This window comes from Puma concolor, chromosome C1 (assembly GCF_028749965.1).
Source record: "Puma concolor isolate L17-30 chromosome C1, mPumCon1.1.hap2, whole genome shotgun sequence".
In the NCBI taxonomy this organism is placed as follows: Eukaryota; Metazoa; Chordata; class Mammalia; order Carnivora; family Felidae; genus Puma; species Puma concolor.
Window position 1 is genome coordinate 178314575 of NC_141674.1, and position 14096 is coordinate 178328670.

Consider the following 14096-nt stretch of genomic DNA (forward strand, 5'->3'; position numbering starts at 1 on the left):
AAAGTAACACCTTAGAATTCTAGAATGATATCTTTGTTTTCTTTATACGTTTCAAATTCTCAGAATCTGTCTACTAAATATTTTTAAAGTAAGTTCAAATTAAATGAATTGCAGTATTGTTTTTTTGTGAATCAATCAGAGAACCTGAAGGACGATGAGTCTCACATCCACTATTCCATTATTCTGGTCCCTGGACAGCATTTCCACTAGCCTCAAAGGAATTAAGAACAAAGGAAATATGTAGCTCTCAGACTTTTCTAAATACTCCCAGACCTAGAAGGCAAAGATCTTAATCTTTTTGTTCAGGAAATAGACAGGCACAATTCAGTGCCGTCATCAATAATGTTGACCAGAGTCTCTTGCCTTTAATGAAACAGGAGCAGAAAAATTGATTGGGAGGTGGCATGTATCTTATCATAATACCCATCACTGGGTGAAAAGTGCATTTGTGAGCAAATCTAATACTGCCTAGCAACTGTTTCCAGGCAAAGGGGGCTTGGGAGCCAGCTGCGGTTGCCTTTCAGGAGCCACCAGCCTGTTTCTATACACTTCACTATCTGTTTGGGATTATTTGGATTCCAGTTTTAAGGTATAGTTTTTATTGGAAACTCTTAATACTAAACATTTTGCTTTTTAGTGATGGACACAATAAACCTAATATTACTCCTTTTTGTCCCTCTCTAAATATAACTACACAGATTTTTAACCATAATGGAATATGTCTGATGTCAGGAGCTTCTATATTTTAAAAGCTATTTGTCCATTCCTTTTAAACCTGCCAGTTTCTTAAGTGGTCTAAGACCATACCCAGATAAATTTACACCCACTTCTGAGAGCATAAGATGTGGTATTATATATACATCAGAAACTTTAAACTTTTAACTCTCCCCCTGGAAAATCCATCCCTGGCCTTCTTGTGCAGACACTCCTCTCCTTCTAGAGCTGAGCATGATTTATGTTCTTGCCCCTGGCCTCTGCAGCAGGATGTAGCTCAGCTCATAGCAGTGAAGCAGGAGTCCAGAGGAACTGGGAGTTATGCCAGAATTTGATGAGGGGCAAACAGGCCATGCTAGTAAGTAGAAGTCTCTCCAGGGAGAAGAGTGCTCAGAAAACTTAGAGGAATACAGTAAATACCATAGACTCATCCTGGTTGAGTACTTTCTGATACACCTGAGCAGTTCACCACCATCCCCCCTCCTGCCCCCGATTCTGTCCCAGCTGGTTGTTCCTGGAGTCTGCAAAGACTTCCCAAAGTAGACACTTACGTTCAGTCAACCACACGTTCATGCTTTTATCCCCATGGCTGCTGGAAAGCCTCACTCTCTTTCTGGCTCATTTTCCTCCTGCTGTCCAGTCTTTTCCCTCCATTCCACAGGATCCTCTGAGAGCCCTATCCCTTTGCAAACCTACTTCCCTCATCACATCATTATTATGATGTGAGGTTGAAACCCCAAGGACCTTACTTCATCTCTAGCCCCCTCAAACTGAGCCTGCTCTTTTTCTATAACCATAACCTCATTTTTTATTATTTTTTTAAATATGAAATTTATTGTCAAATTGGTTTCCATACAACGCTCAGTGCTACCATAACCTCATTAACAAGAACCAGACTGCCTTCCTCTTTAGCTACCTACGCCGCTTCCAGGCCTTTCTTATTTATTTTCATGAGAAGCCCCTCTGCATTTGGGAGACAGTGTAGCATTCAAAACCACAGGATTTAGATGTGGACCATGTTTTGGAATGCTGGATAGATCACCCAACTTTTCTGATCCTCTATTTCCATATCTGGAAAAAGAGGATAAGAATATCATTTTGCAAGTTTATGGAGGTTAATTCATTCTTTCTTCTCACAAACCTTTACTGATTACCACGTGCCAAGCATTTTTCAAAGTACTGAGAAAAACAGTTCTGCCTTCATGAAGCTTGTAGTCTCATGAGATAACAGTTAAGAGTCTGTTTTGGTTTGTCTCTCTTTTTTGTTTGTTTGTTGTTTTGTTTCCTAAATTCCACATAGGAGTGAAATCATATGATATTTGTCTTTCTCTGACTAATTTACTTCACTTAGCATTATACTCCCTAGCTCCATCCACATTGTTGCAAATGGCAAGAATTCATTCTTTTTTATGGCTGAGTAATATTTCATTGTATATATAGACCACTTCTTCTTTATCCATTCACCTGTTGGTGGACACTTGGATTGCTTTCACATTTTGGCTCTTGTAAATAATGCTGCCATAAACAGAAAGGTGCATGTATCTTTCCAAGTTAGTATTTTCATATTCTTTGGGTAAATACCCAGTAGTGGAATTACTGGATCATATGGTAGTTCTATTTTTAACATTTGAGGAAACTCTTTAATGTTTCCTACAGGGGCCGCCCTAGTTTACCAGTCTGCATTCCCTTCACAGAGTGTTTCCTCTTCTCCACATCCTCGCCAACACTTTTTTTCTTCAGGTTTTTATTTTAGCCATTCTGACAGATATGAGGTGATATCTTATTGTTGTTTTGATTTGCATTTACCTGATGATTAGTGATGTTGAGCATCTTTTCATGTGTTGGCCAACCTTATGTCTTCTTTAGAGAAATGTCTGTTCATTGTCTTCTGCTGTGCATTTTTAATGGATTGTGTGTGTGTGTGTGTGTGTGTGTGTGTGTGTGTGTGTGTGTGTTAAGTTCTATAAGTTCTTTATATGTTTTGGATACTAACCTTTTATCAGATATGTCATTTGCAAATACCTTCTCCCATATAGTGGGTTGTCTTTTGGTTTCATTGATTGTTTCCTTCACTGTGAAGAAGCTTTTTGTTTTGATGTAGTCCTAATAGTTTATGTTTTCTTTTGTTTCCTTTGCATCCAGAGACCTATCTAGAAAAAAATGTTGCTGTTGCCAATGTCAGAAAAATTACTGTCTGTGCTCTCTTCTAGGATTTTTATGGTTTCAGGTCTCACATTTAGGTCTTTAATCCACTTTAAGTTTATTTTTGTATATAGTGTAAGAAAATGGCCCAGTTTCATTCTTTTGTATATAGCTGTTTAGTTTTCCCAGAACCATTTATTTAAGAGACTATCTGTTACCTATTGTGTATTCTTACCTCCTTAATCTAAGATTATTTGACCGTATAAATATGGGTTTATTTCTGGGCTGTCTATTCTGTCCTATTGATCTAGGTGTCTATTTTTGTGCTGGTACCATACTGTTTTGATTACCACAGCTTTGTAGTATAACTTAAAATCTGGGATTGTGATTCCTCCAGTTTTGGGGTTTTTTTTCTTTCCAAGATTGCTTTGGTTATTGGGGGTCTTTTGTGGTTCCATACAAATTTTAGAATTGTTTGTTCTAGTTCTATGAAAAATTCTGTTGGTATTTTGATAGGGATTACATTAAATCTGTAGATTGCTTTGGGTAGTATGGATATTTTAACAGTATTTGTTCTCCCAGTCCATGAGCATGAAATGTCTTGCCATTTGTTTGTGTCATCTCTATCCTCTTTCATCAGTGTTTTATAGTTTTCAGAGTACAGGTCTTTCATCTCTTTGGTTAAGCTTATTCTTAGGTATTTTATTATTTGGGTGCAAATGCAAATGGGATTGTTTGCCTAATTTCTCTTTTTGCTGCTTCATTATTAGTGTATAGAAATGCAGTGGATTTCTGTACATCAGTTTTGTGTCCTGCAATCTTACTGAATTCAATGATCAGTTCTAGTAGTTTTTGGGTGGGGTCTTTAGGGTTTTCCACATATAGTATCATGTCACCTTCAAATAATAAAAGTTTTACTTTTTCTGTACCAATTTAGATGCCTTTTATTCCTTTCTCTTGTCTGATTGTTGTGGCTAGGATTCTGAGTTCTATGTTGAATAAAAGTGGTAAGAGTGGACATCTGGCCTTAGGGAGAGTTTTCAGTTTTTCACCATTGAGTATGATGTAAGCTGTGGGTTTTTCATATATGGCCTTTATTATGTTGAGGTATTTTCTCTCTAAAGTGACTTTGTTGAGGGTTTTTATCATGAATGGATGTTGTCCTTTGTCAAATGCTTTTTTCTCCATCTACTGAAATAATCGTATGGTTTTCATCCTTTCTTTTGTTTATGTGCTATATCACATTGATTGATTTGTGAATATTGAACCACCTTTGCATCCCAGGAATAAATTCCACTTGATCGTGGTGAAAGACTTCTTTAATGTATTGTTGGATTCAGTTTGCTAATATTTGGTGAGGATTTTTGCATCTATGTTCATCAGAAATATTGGTCTGTAATTCTCTTTTTTTGTAGTGTCTTTATTTGGTTTTGGTGTCAGGGTAATGCTGACCTCATATAATGAATTTGGAAGGTTTCTTTCCTCTTCTATTTTTTGGAATAGTTTAAGAAAACTAGGTATTAACTCTTTATTTTTTTTAAATGTTTTTTAGTAGGCTCCACAGCCAACATGGGGCTTGAACTGACAACCCTGAAATCATGGTATACCAACTGAAATAGCCAGGTACAGCCCTAACTCTTCTTTAAATATTTGGGTGTATTCACCTGTGAAGCTCTCTGGTCCTGGATTTTTGTTTGTTGAGAGTTTTATGATTACTGATTCAATTTAATTGCTGGTAATCAGTCTGTTCAAATTTTCTACTTCTTCCTGATTCAGTTTTGGGAGGTTATATGTTTCTAGAAATTTATCCATTTCTTCTCAGTTGTCCAATATGTTGGCATATAATTTTTAATAATATTCTCTTATAATCCTTTGTATTTCTGTGGCATCCATTGTTATTTCTCCTCTTTCATCTCTGATTTTGTTTATTTGAGTTTTTTCTCTCTCTTTATATTTTTTTGATTCATCTGATTAAAGGTTTATCAATTTATTGACTTATACAAACCAGCGCCTGGTGTTATTGATCTCTTGCATTGTTTTTTTTAAGATTTTATGTCATTTGTTTTTGCTCTAATCTTTATGATTTCCTTCCTTCTACTGGTTTGAGTTTTGTTTGTTTTTCTTTTTCTAGCTCCTTTAGGTGTAAAGTTAAGTTGTTCATTTGAGATCTTTCTTGCTTCTTGAGGTAGGCCTGTGTTGCTATGAACTTCACTTTTAGAACAAATTTTGCTGCATCCCAAAGATTTTGGATTTTTGTGTTTTCATTTTCATTTGCCTCCATGTATATTTTGATTCCTTGGTTGACCCATTCATTGTTTAGTGGCATATTATTTAAACTCCATGTATTTGTGCTCTCTACAGATTTTTTTTTATGGTTGATTTCTAGATTCATAGCATTGTGTTCAGAAAAGATGCATGGTATGACTTTCATCTTTTTGAATTTATTGAGACTTATTTTTGGCCTCATGTGATCTATTGTGGAGAATGTTACATATGAGCTTGAAAAGAATGTGTATTCTGTTTTAGGATGGAATGTTCTGAATATATCTGTTAGATCCCTCTGGTCCAATGTGTCATTCAAAGCCTGTTTCCTTGTTGATTTTCTGTTTAGCTGATCTATCCATTGATGTAAGTGGGGTGTTAAAGTTGCATACTTGTATTGTGTTACTATTGATTACTTTATTTATGCTTGTTATTAACTACTTTATGTTTTTGGGTTCTTTCAAGTTGGGTGCATAAATATTTGCAATTGTTATATATTCTTTTTTTTTTTAATGTTTATTTGTTTTTGAGAGAAAGAGAGAGAGAGACAGAGACAGAATGTGAGTAGGCAAGGGGCAGAGAGAGAGTGAGATAGAATTTGAAACATGCTCCAGGCTCCAAGCTGTCAGCATGGAGTCTGACATGCAGCTTGAACCCATGGACCGTGAGATCATGATCTGAGCCGAAGCTGGACACTTAACTGACTGAACCCCCCCCAGGCGCCCCTATATTCTTTTTTTAAGTTTATTTGTTTTTAAGTTCATTTATTTGGGGGGGCAAAGAGAGAGGGAGAGAGAATCCCAAGTAGGCTCTACACCATCAGTGTAGAGCCCAATGTGGGGCTTGATTTCATGAACCATGAGATCATGAATTGAGCTGAAGCCAAAAGTCAGACGCTTAAGGGATAGAGCCACCCAGGTACCCTGTTATATATTCTTGTTGGATTGTTCCCTTTATAATTATGTAGTGTCCTTCTTTGTCTCTTGTTACAGTCTTTGTTTTAAAATCTATTTTGTCCAATATAAGTATTGCTACCCCAGCTGTCTTTTCACATCCATTTGTATGAAAAATGCTTCACCATCCCTTGGCTTTCAATCTGCTTGTATCTTAGGTCTGAAATGAGTCTCTTGTAGGCAGCCTATGGATGGGTCTTGCCCTTTTATCCTTCTGTGCCCTTATATCTTTTGACTGGAGTATTTAGTCTATTTACATTCAAAGTAATTATTGACAGGTGTGTGCTTACTGCCAGTTTTGTTTCGTATTTTGTGGTTGTTTTTGTAGTTCTTCTCTTTTCTTTTCTTCTCTTGCTCTCTCCTCTCACAGTTAGTTGGCTTTCTGTAGTGATATACTTGATATACTTTCTGTAGTGATATACTTTCTCTTTACTTTTTGCATATCTATGACTGGTTTTTGATTTGTGGTTACCATTTGGTTTGTTTATAACATCTTATGCATATGGAAGTCTGTATTAAGTTGATGGTCACTTTAAGTTTGAACCCATTCTTTACTCCTCTACTCTCCATGTTTTAGGTATATAGTGTCCTACTTTACAAACTTATTTTGTGATTTCCTTGACTGATTTTTATAGATATACTTATTTTTTACTTCTTTAGTGCTTTCTACTTTTTTTACTCCTACTTATGGTCTTTCTTTTCTACTCAAAGAGTCCTCTTTAACATATCCTGTAGGGCTGGTTTGGTGATCATGAATTCCTCTAACTTTTGTTTGTCTGGGAAACTCTTTATCTCTCCTTCTATTCTGAATGAAGGCCTTGCTGGATAGAGTATTCTTGGCTGCAGGGTTTTTTTCCTTTTAGCACTTTGTATATATCATGCCACTCCCTTCTGGCTTGTAAAATTTCTGCTGAAAAAATCCACTGGTAGCCTTATGAGGTTTCTCTTGTATGCAACTGTTTTATTTTTCTTGTTGTTTTTAAAATTCTCTTTTAATCACTACTTTTTGCCATTTTAATTACCATGTGTCTTGGTGTGGACCTCTTTGGGTTGATTTTGTTGGGGCCTCTCTGTGCCTCCTGGATCTGGATTTCTGTCTCCCTCCCCATATTCAGGAAGTTTCCAGCTATTATTTCTTCAAATAAATTTTCTGCCCCCTTCTCTCTCTCTTCTTCTTCTGGAATCCCTATCGTGTGAATGTTATTACGCCTGATGGCCTATTTTCATTTCTAGTCTATTTCATTTCATTGCAAGTCTGTTTTCATTTTTTTGCTCTTACCTGTTCAGCTTGATTATTTTCCATTAGTCTATCCTCCAGTTTGCTGATCCATTCTTCTGCTCTCTATCTATTGTATTTTTTATTTGATTTATTGAGTTCTTCACCTCTGAGTGATTCTTTTTTATGTTTTCTATCCCTTTGTTAAGGGTCTCACTGAGGTTTTTCACCCTTTTCTCAAATCTGGGAATATCTTTATGACCACTCTGAGGTTAGTAAACAAATTACCCTCCTATATACCCTAGGCATTTTTCTTTTTTTTTTTTTTTTTTTTTTTTTTTTAAATTTTTTTTTTTCAATGTTTATTTATTTTTGGGACAGAGAGAGACAGAGCATGAACGGGGGAAGGGCAGAGAGAGAGGGAGACACAGAATCAGAAACAGGCTCCAGGCTCTGAGCCGTCAGCCCAGAGCCTGACGCGGGGCTCGAACTCACGCACCACGAGATCGTGACCTGGCTGAAGTCGGACGCTTAACCGACTGCGCCACCCAGGCGCCCCTACCCTAGGCATTTTTCAAACTGCTGCTTCTATGCTGTGTCTCTGAGGGGCTATTTGTTGTTCTGTCTCTTTAAGGGAGGGAACTGAGTTTTCTCTGACCTTTCTGGCTCTTCCAAAGCCAAGTCGTTGATTTTTAAAGTTCTAGGTTTTAAGTCTTGCTGATTATAAGAACTCATGAAATCTGGCCCCTCTGGTGTTCAAAGCCAAATGTTGTGGGGATTCGTCTTTCTCATGTGGGTACACCAGGGTGAGAATCTGTTTCTCTCCACTCTCTGTGCTATTGGCTCCTTCCCTCCTGCAGACACTCCTGTAGGTCTCTTTAGCTCTGGATCACATCTCTGCCCTTCCTACCTTCTTCAATGTGGCCTCTTCCCTATAGTTAGCTGTGAAGAGTTTGTTCTGCCAGACTTCAGGGTGTTTTCTGGTTTATTTACACTAATGTGAATGCTATCTAGTTGTATCCATGGGACAAGGCAAACTTAGGGTCCTCCTACTGTACCATCTTCCTCAGAAGTCTACATTTATAATTGCAAATACATAGTAATTTAAATTACTTTAGCATGTTTTAATATCTGGTAAGGATAGTACCCTTATTGTTATCAGAATTTTCTAGGCTATTTTTCTTTGTTCATGTGTTTTTTTCATGAGAACTTTAACACTGGCTTATCTAGTTCCAGAAAATCACCTGTATTTTTATTATAATTGTTCCTTGGTAATTTATAAATGTAACATACTGCCTTGTGATATTGAATCTTCCTATCAAAGAACACAGTATGTCTTTACATTTGTTCAGATTAACTTTTATATCCTTTGTATTAGAACAATTCTCCTTTAGTTCTGCATATTTCATAGTAAGTCTTGATTATTTTGAATTTTATTGTTATTGGGGCGCCCGGGTGGCGCAGTCGGTTAAGCGTCCGACTTCAGCCAGGTCACGATCTCGCGGTCCGTGAGTTCGAGCCCCGCGTCAGGCTCTGGGCTGATGGCTCAGAGCCTGGAGCCTGTTTCTGATTCTGTGTCTCCCTCTCTCTCTGCCCCTCCCCCGTTCATGCTCTGTCTCTCTCTGTCCCAAAAATAAATAAACGTTGAAAAAAAAATTAAAAAAAAAAAAAGAATTTTATTGTTATTGAAATGGGATTTACTTGTTTATTATTTTAAGTCAAATTTGTATGTATTTATTTTAATTCTGTATGTTACTCAATTTCTCTTTATGAATAAATTTATATTCTGCTTGATGCCAGCAGACTAGGTCTGAGGACCATCCAAGAGGGTCCTTGGCTTCACACAGGAAGGAAATCAAATGTGAGCCAGCTGGAGGTGAAAGCAGAGTTTACTGAAGATCTAGAGAGAGTAGATATGAGACAGAGTGAGTGTCTGAGAGACTCAGAAAGGAAAGGAGGGAGTCTCATCTTTGGGATCAGGGTTTTTTTGGTTTTTGTTTTGTTTTTTTTGTGGGTTTTTTTGTGGGGTTTTTTGGGTTTTTGTTTTTTTGTTTTGTTTTGGTTTGGTTTTTTTTTTTGAGGATGGAGTTCTCATGTATGTGTACATGTACAAGCATTCAGGAACCAGTTAGAACAAAGAGCCCAGGTGTCATTCCTTGGAGTCAGGGTGTCTTGGCATTGAAATGTATAGCACTGATAGTCTGGAATGTGCATTTGATAGCTCCCTCTAGTCATTCTCACCTGGTCCTTCTTTAGATGTTATTTATCCTAGAGAACCATTAACTCCTTGCCCCTTACATGGAGGATATATGCTCTTTACAAGACATGTGTAAGGTGGGGGGGGGGGGGGTGCAGGTCCTAGCAAAAACAGAAGCAGGAAAAAGGAGCAAAAGGCAGATTTTTATGGAGTCCTTTAGTTTCCCTGTCTCGTTGTTACCTTGCTGAATTGTTTGTCATCATTTTCATTTGCTATCTCTTGGATTTTCCAGGTGTACAATCATACTATCTACAAATATGTAGTTTTTATTTTTCCAACTGTTACACCTTTAATTATCTGTGGTATTGGAGTTATTGGACAATCAATTAGACAATATGAAGTAGTAGTGGTGATTGTGGACATCTTTGCCTATTTCCTGACTTTGTGAGAAACATCTCCAGTGTTTCTCCATTAGGAAATATGCTAGCCTTAGGGCTGATATAAAATATGTATAAGCATATAAAGGAAGTTTTCATCAACTCTTATTTTGAGTTCTTTTTAAAGAATCTAGAGATTTGATTTTTATCAAATGCCTTTTCAACAGCTATGTACATGAACAGAATTTTTCTCCATGGATACTTTAATACGTTATAACACATTAATATATTTTGTACTGTTTAGCCATTCTTGTGCAAGTGGTGGGGAGGAAACCCATTTGATTATGATGCATTATTCTCTTAATGTTTGTTAATAATTTATTATCTTTTTCAATTGATATTCAACAGTAAAATTGATCATCTTTTTTTGCAATTTATCAGGTTTTAGTATCAAAGTCATATTTTATAAAATAATCTGGAAGTTTTCATTTTTCTAATATCTGGGACAGTTTAAATAGCATTAGAATTACCTATCTCTAAAGATTCCTTTGTGAGACAAGACAATGGTACTTTTTAGGGGTGGAATACACATTTGCAACATACAAAAGCAACAATTAGTTTGCAACCACTTCTTTAGGCTTTTCCTCAATTCTAACACACAATTTTAGTATTAGTGTTTAACCTTGGTATTCTTAACTATACTTACGCTACTACAACCTAATTCATCTATTTCAATGGAAATTGAGCTCTGAAGAATTTCCAAATCTTCTGGGGTTTTAGTTGATTACATTTTCCTGAAACATTATCCATCTTATCCAGGTTTATTTACTTTCTAGAGTTGTATGCAGTAACTTCTTAATCCTCTTTGTTTCTGTGATTATTTCCATCTCTTCATATCTTTTTTTTTTTTAACCATTTGATCTATTTTGGATTGGAAAGTATATTAAAGTGTTCTATTTTTAGTGCGTTTCTGTTTCTCCTTGTATAGTCTATAGCTTTTACTTCATGAGAGTTATTGCTAAGTTATTTGGTACATAGATATTCATATCATTTCTTCCTTGTCAATTCTTCCCTTTAGCATTGAGGTCTTTTAAAATTGCTTTTTGGGGGGCGCCTGGGTGGCGCAGTCGGTTAAGCGTCCGACTTCAGCCAGGTCATGATCTCGCGGTCCGTGAGTTCGAGCCCCGCGTCAGGCTGTGGGCTGATGGCTCAGAGCCTGGAGCCTGTTTCCGATTCTGTGTCTCCCTCTCTCTCTGCCCCTCCCCCATTCATGCTCTGTCTCTCTCTGTCCCAAAAATAAATAAACGTTGAAAAAAAAAATTTTTTTTTTTAAATAAAATTGCTTTTTGGTTTGGATTATGTATTCATACATATCAAAACCATGGTCCATACTTTCTTTTTGTTCGTATTTGCTCATCCTTTTTAAAAAATGTTTTTATTTATTTATTTTGAGGGGGATAGAGAGAGGATCCCAAGCAGGCTCCATTCTGTCAGTGCAGAACCCCACGTGTTGCTTGATCTCATGAACCATGAGATCATGACCTGAGCCAAAATCAAGAGTCAAATCCTTAACCAACTGAACTACCTGGGCACCCCTCATCCTTTTATTTTTATCTTTACTGAATTGCATTGCCTTAGGAGTATATTTTGTTTAGGGGTGAGTTTTGCTTTACAATAGCAGTAGGACCTGTATCATGCACACAAACCTCAAAAGTCACATTTTCTTATGTTCCACTGGCCAAAGCAAGTTATACAGTTGAGTCTGGACTTAAGGGGTGGAGAAATAAACTCCACTCTCAGGGAGAAGTTGTAAAATACTGTGGCAATTTGAGCAGAGACTTAGTCCACTCCAGGCAACAAGATAGACTGCCCATGTGGGAGCTAATGAGGAATGGAGAAGAGATATATACCTGCAGGCAGATCTCCCACCTGAGACCCTTTTTCCAAGGCTTATTTAAGAATCCATACAAGTATTAGAAGAGAAAGCCAGCATTTGAACATGTTCACAGTTCATTGATGGACACTCAGTGTTAGTCACAGAAGCAGGGACTCACAACACTGTAATTTGCCCCAGTCCAGGAAAGAGACATTTTTCTTTCTTCTCTCTACAAATACAGAAGAGCTAGAAAGAGGCCAAGGCAGTTTCTGGGAGCCAGAGCCTTGTCTGTCCTTCTCACTCTAAGCTGACAGAGCCATAGTTTTAACCTAAGTTAAGGGAGGATGGGAGAAAAACTAAACAATCCAAATTATGTATTTCTGATAACTGGAAATGACTAAATGACTGTAGAATCAGGCCAAGATCATTGAAGGAGCCTCTCCACAACAGAAAAGAGAAATTTAACAGAGCACAGAGAAGAGATTGAGGAAAAGAAACAAGAAGCAGAGATGGAAAACAAAGGAGAAAATGTGGCATAACTAATAAAGCAAGGTCCTCAAGGAAATCGAAAGGGTTGGCTGGAGTTAATATAGCCTGGTCTTCAATAGGAAGAAACAAATTTCATCCTCCAAGAATGGAGGAAAAGCTGTTAAGAATGGGTATGAATACAGGTGATTATGCATACAGGAGTCTGGAAAGCTGATAACCTCAATTCTCTTAATGAAGTAGGAAGTGAGGATGTCTGATGAGAATAAGGACAGCTTGAACAGTGAGGAAAATTTATAATGTTCATTGAAATACTGGGGTCAGAATTGACCTAAGGTGGTAAACAAAAGTAAATTACCTTTTTTCTCTGCTAGCAACAAGTTATAAAAGAGAAAAAAAAAACCAAAAGACCATCTAAAAAAAAATAAAATGTTATATAAAGGCATCAAGGGGTGCCTGGGTGGCTTAGTCAGTTGAGCGTCCGACTTTGGCTCAGGTCATGATCTCGTGGTCTGTGAGTTCGACCCCGTGTAGGGCTCTGTGCTGACAGCTCAGAGCCTGGAGCCTGCTTCGGATTCTGTGTCTCCCTCTCTCTCTGCCCCTTCCCCGCTCATGCTCTGTCTCTCTCTCTGTTAAAAATAAATAAACATTAAAAAAATTTTTTTAATTAAAAAAAAATCAAACAATATGTCTTTAAATAGAAAGATACAATATGAAAAAACCATGAATTATCCCCAAATTAAGGAAATATAATTGTAATTTAAATTTGACTAATATTTGGGAGGAATTGGCTAAAGTGATCTTAAAGTTTATGTGAGATAATACATGAATATAAGACTCGTGAGGAATGATTAGCCTTATAAGATTAAAACATATCACAACCTCCTTATATTGGCTTCGGTTTGGGCTTAGTAAGAGAAAAGTCAGAGGACAGAATAGAGAGAGCTCAGAAATAGATTCCAGTACATGTGGGTATTTGATATGTAACAAAAATGGTATTTCAGTTAAAAGGGATAAGATGGGTTATTTTTAAAATGGTGCTGACCTAACAGTGTATTCATCTGGAAAAGAGTATTTCAAGAAGTTCCAGGTTGATTAAAGAAAAGAAGGAAAAAATAATAGGTTTCATATGCAAGAAATATTCCTCAAGTTGTTGATTAACCGAGATAGGACTTAGAAGCTATGAAAGAAAATACACACATAATTTAAAAATTTAATCCATTTAAAAAGGATTAAACATCAACCAAAAGGAAGTGAACGTTGTGCTTCAACATAAACTTAACTTTAAAAAAAGAAGCAATGGGGGGTTCCTGGGTGGCTCAGTTGGTTGAGCATCTGACTCTTGATTTCGGCTCAGGTCATAATCCCAGGATCATGGGCTCAAACCCTGAATTGGGCTCTGTGCTGAGTGGGGAGTCTACTTAAGATTCTCTTTTTATCCCTTGGTCCCTTTCCCCCACTTGTGCGCTCTCTCTCTCTCTCTCTCTCTCTCTCTCTCAAATAAATAAATAAATCAGGGTGCTTGGGTGTATCAGTTGGTTGAGCATTGGACTCTCGATTTGGGCTCAGTTCGTGATCCCAGCATTGTGGGATAGAGCCCCAAGAGCCTCATGTTGGGCTCCATGCTGAGCGTGAAGCCTTAATATTCTCTCTCTCCCTCTGCCCCTCTCCCCTTTTTGTGCTCTCTCTCTCTTTAAAATTAATTAATTAATTTAAAAAAGAAAGAAAAATCAAATAAGTTTCAATAATAATAATAATAATAATAATAATAATAATAAAATTAAAAAGGAAATCATAACTTAGGGAAATGACCTGAAATACATGATAGAGGTTTAAGCTGTATAAAAAGTACTTACAAATGGATAAAAACACA

The 14096-nt window shown here is 36.9% G+C and overlaps 1 protein-coding gene across 1 annotated transcript in view; it reads left to right on the forward strand.

The window, feature by feature from the left end:
* Positions 1-483: 483 nt before the first annotated feature.
* AKAP19 (A-kinase anchoring protein 19) overlaps positions 484-14096 on the forward strand; it is a 64902-nt gene continuing 51289 nt past the window's right edge. The window contains exon 1 of the mRNA XM_086719146.1: positions 484-589. The gene's annotated coding sequence lies outside the window, so the exon portion shown is untranslated. The remainder of the gene's footprint in view (positions 590-14096) is intronic.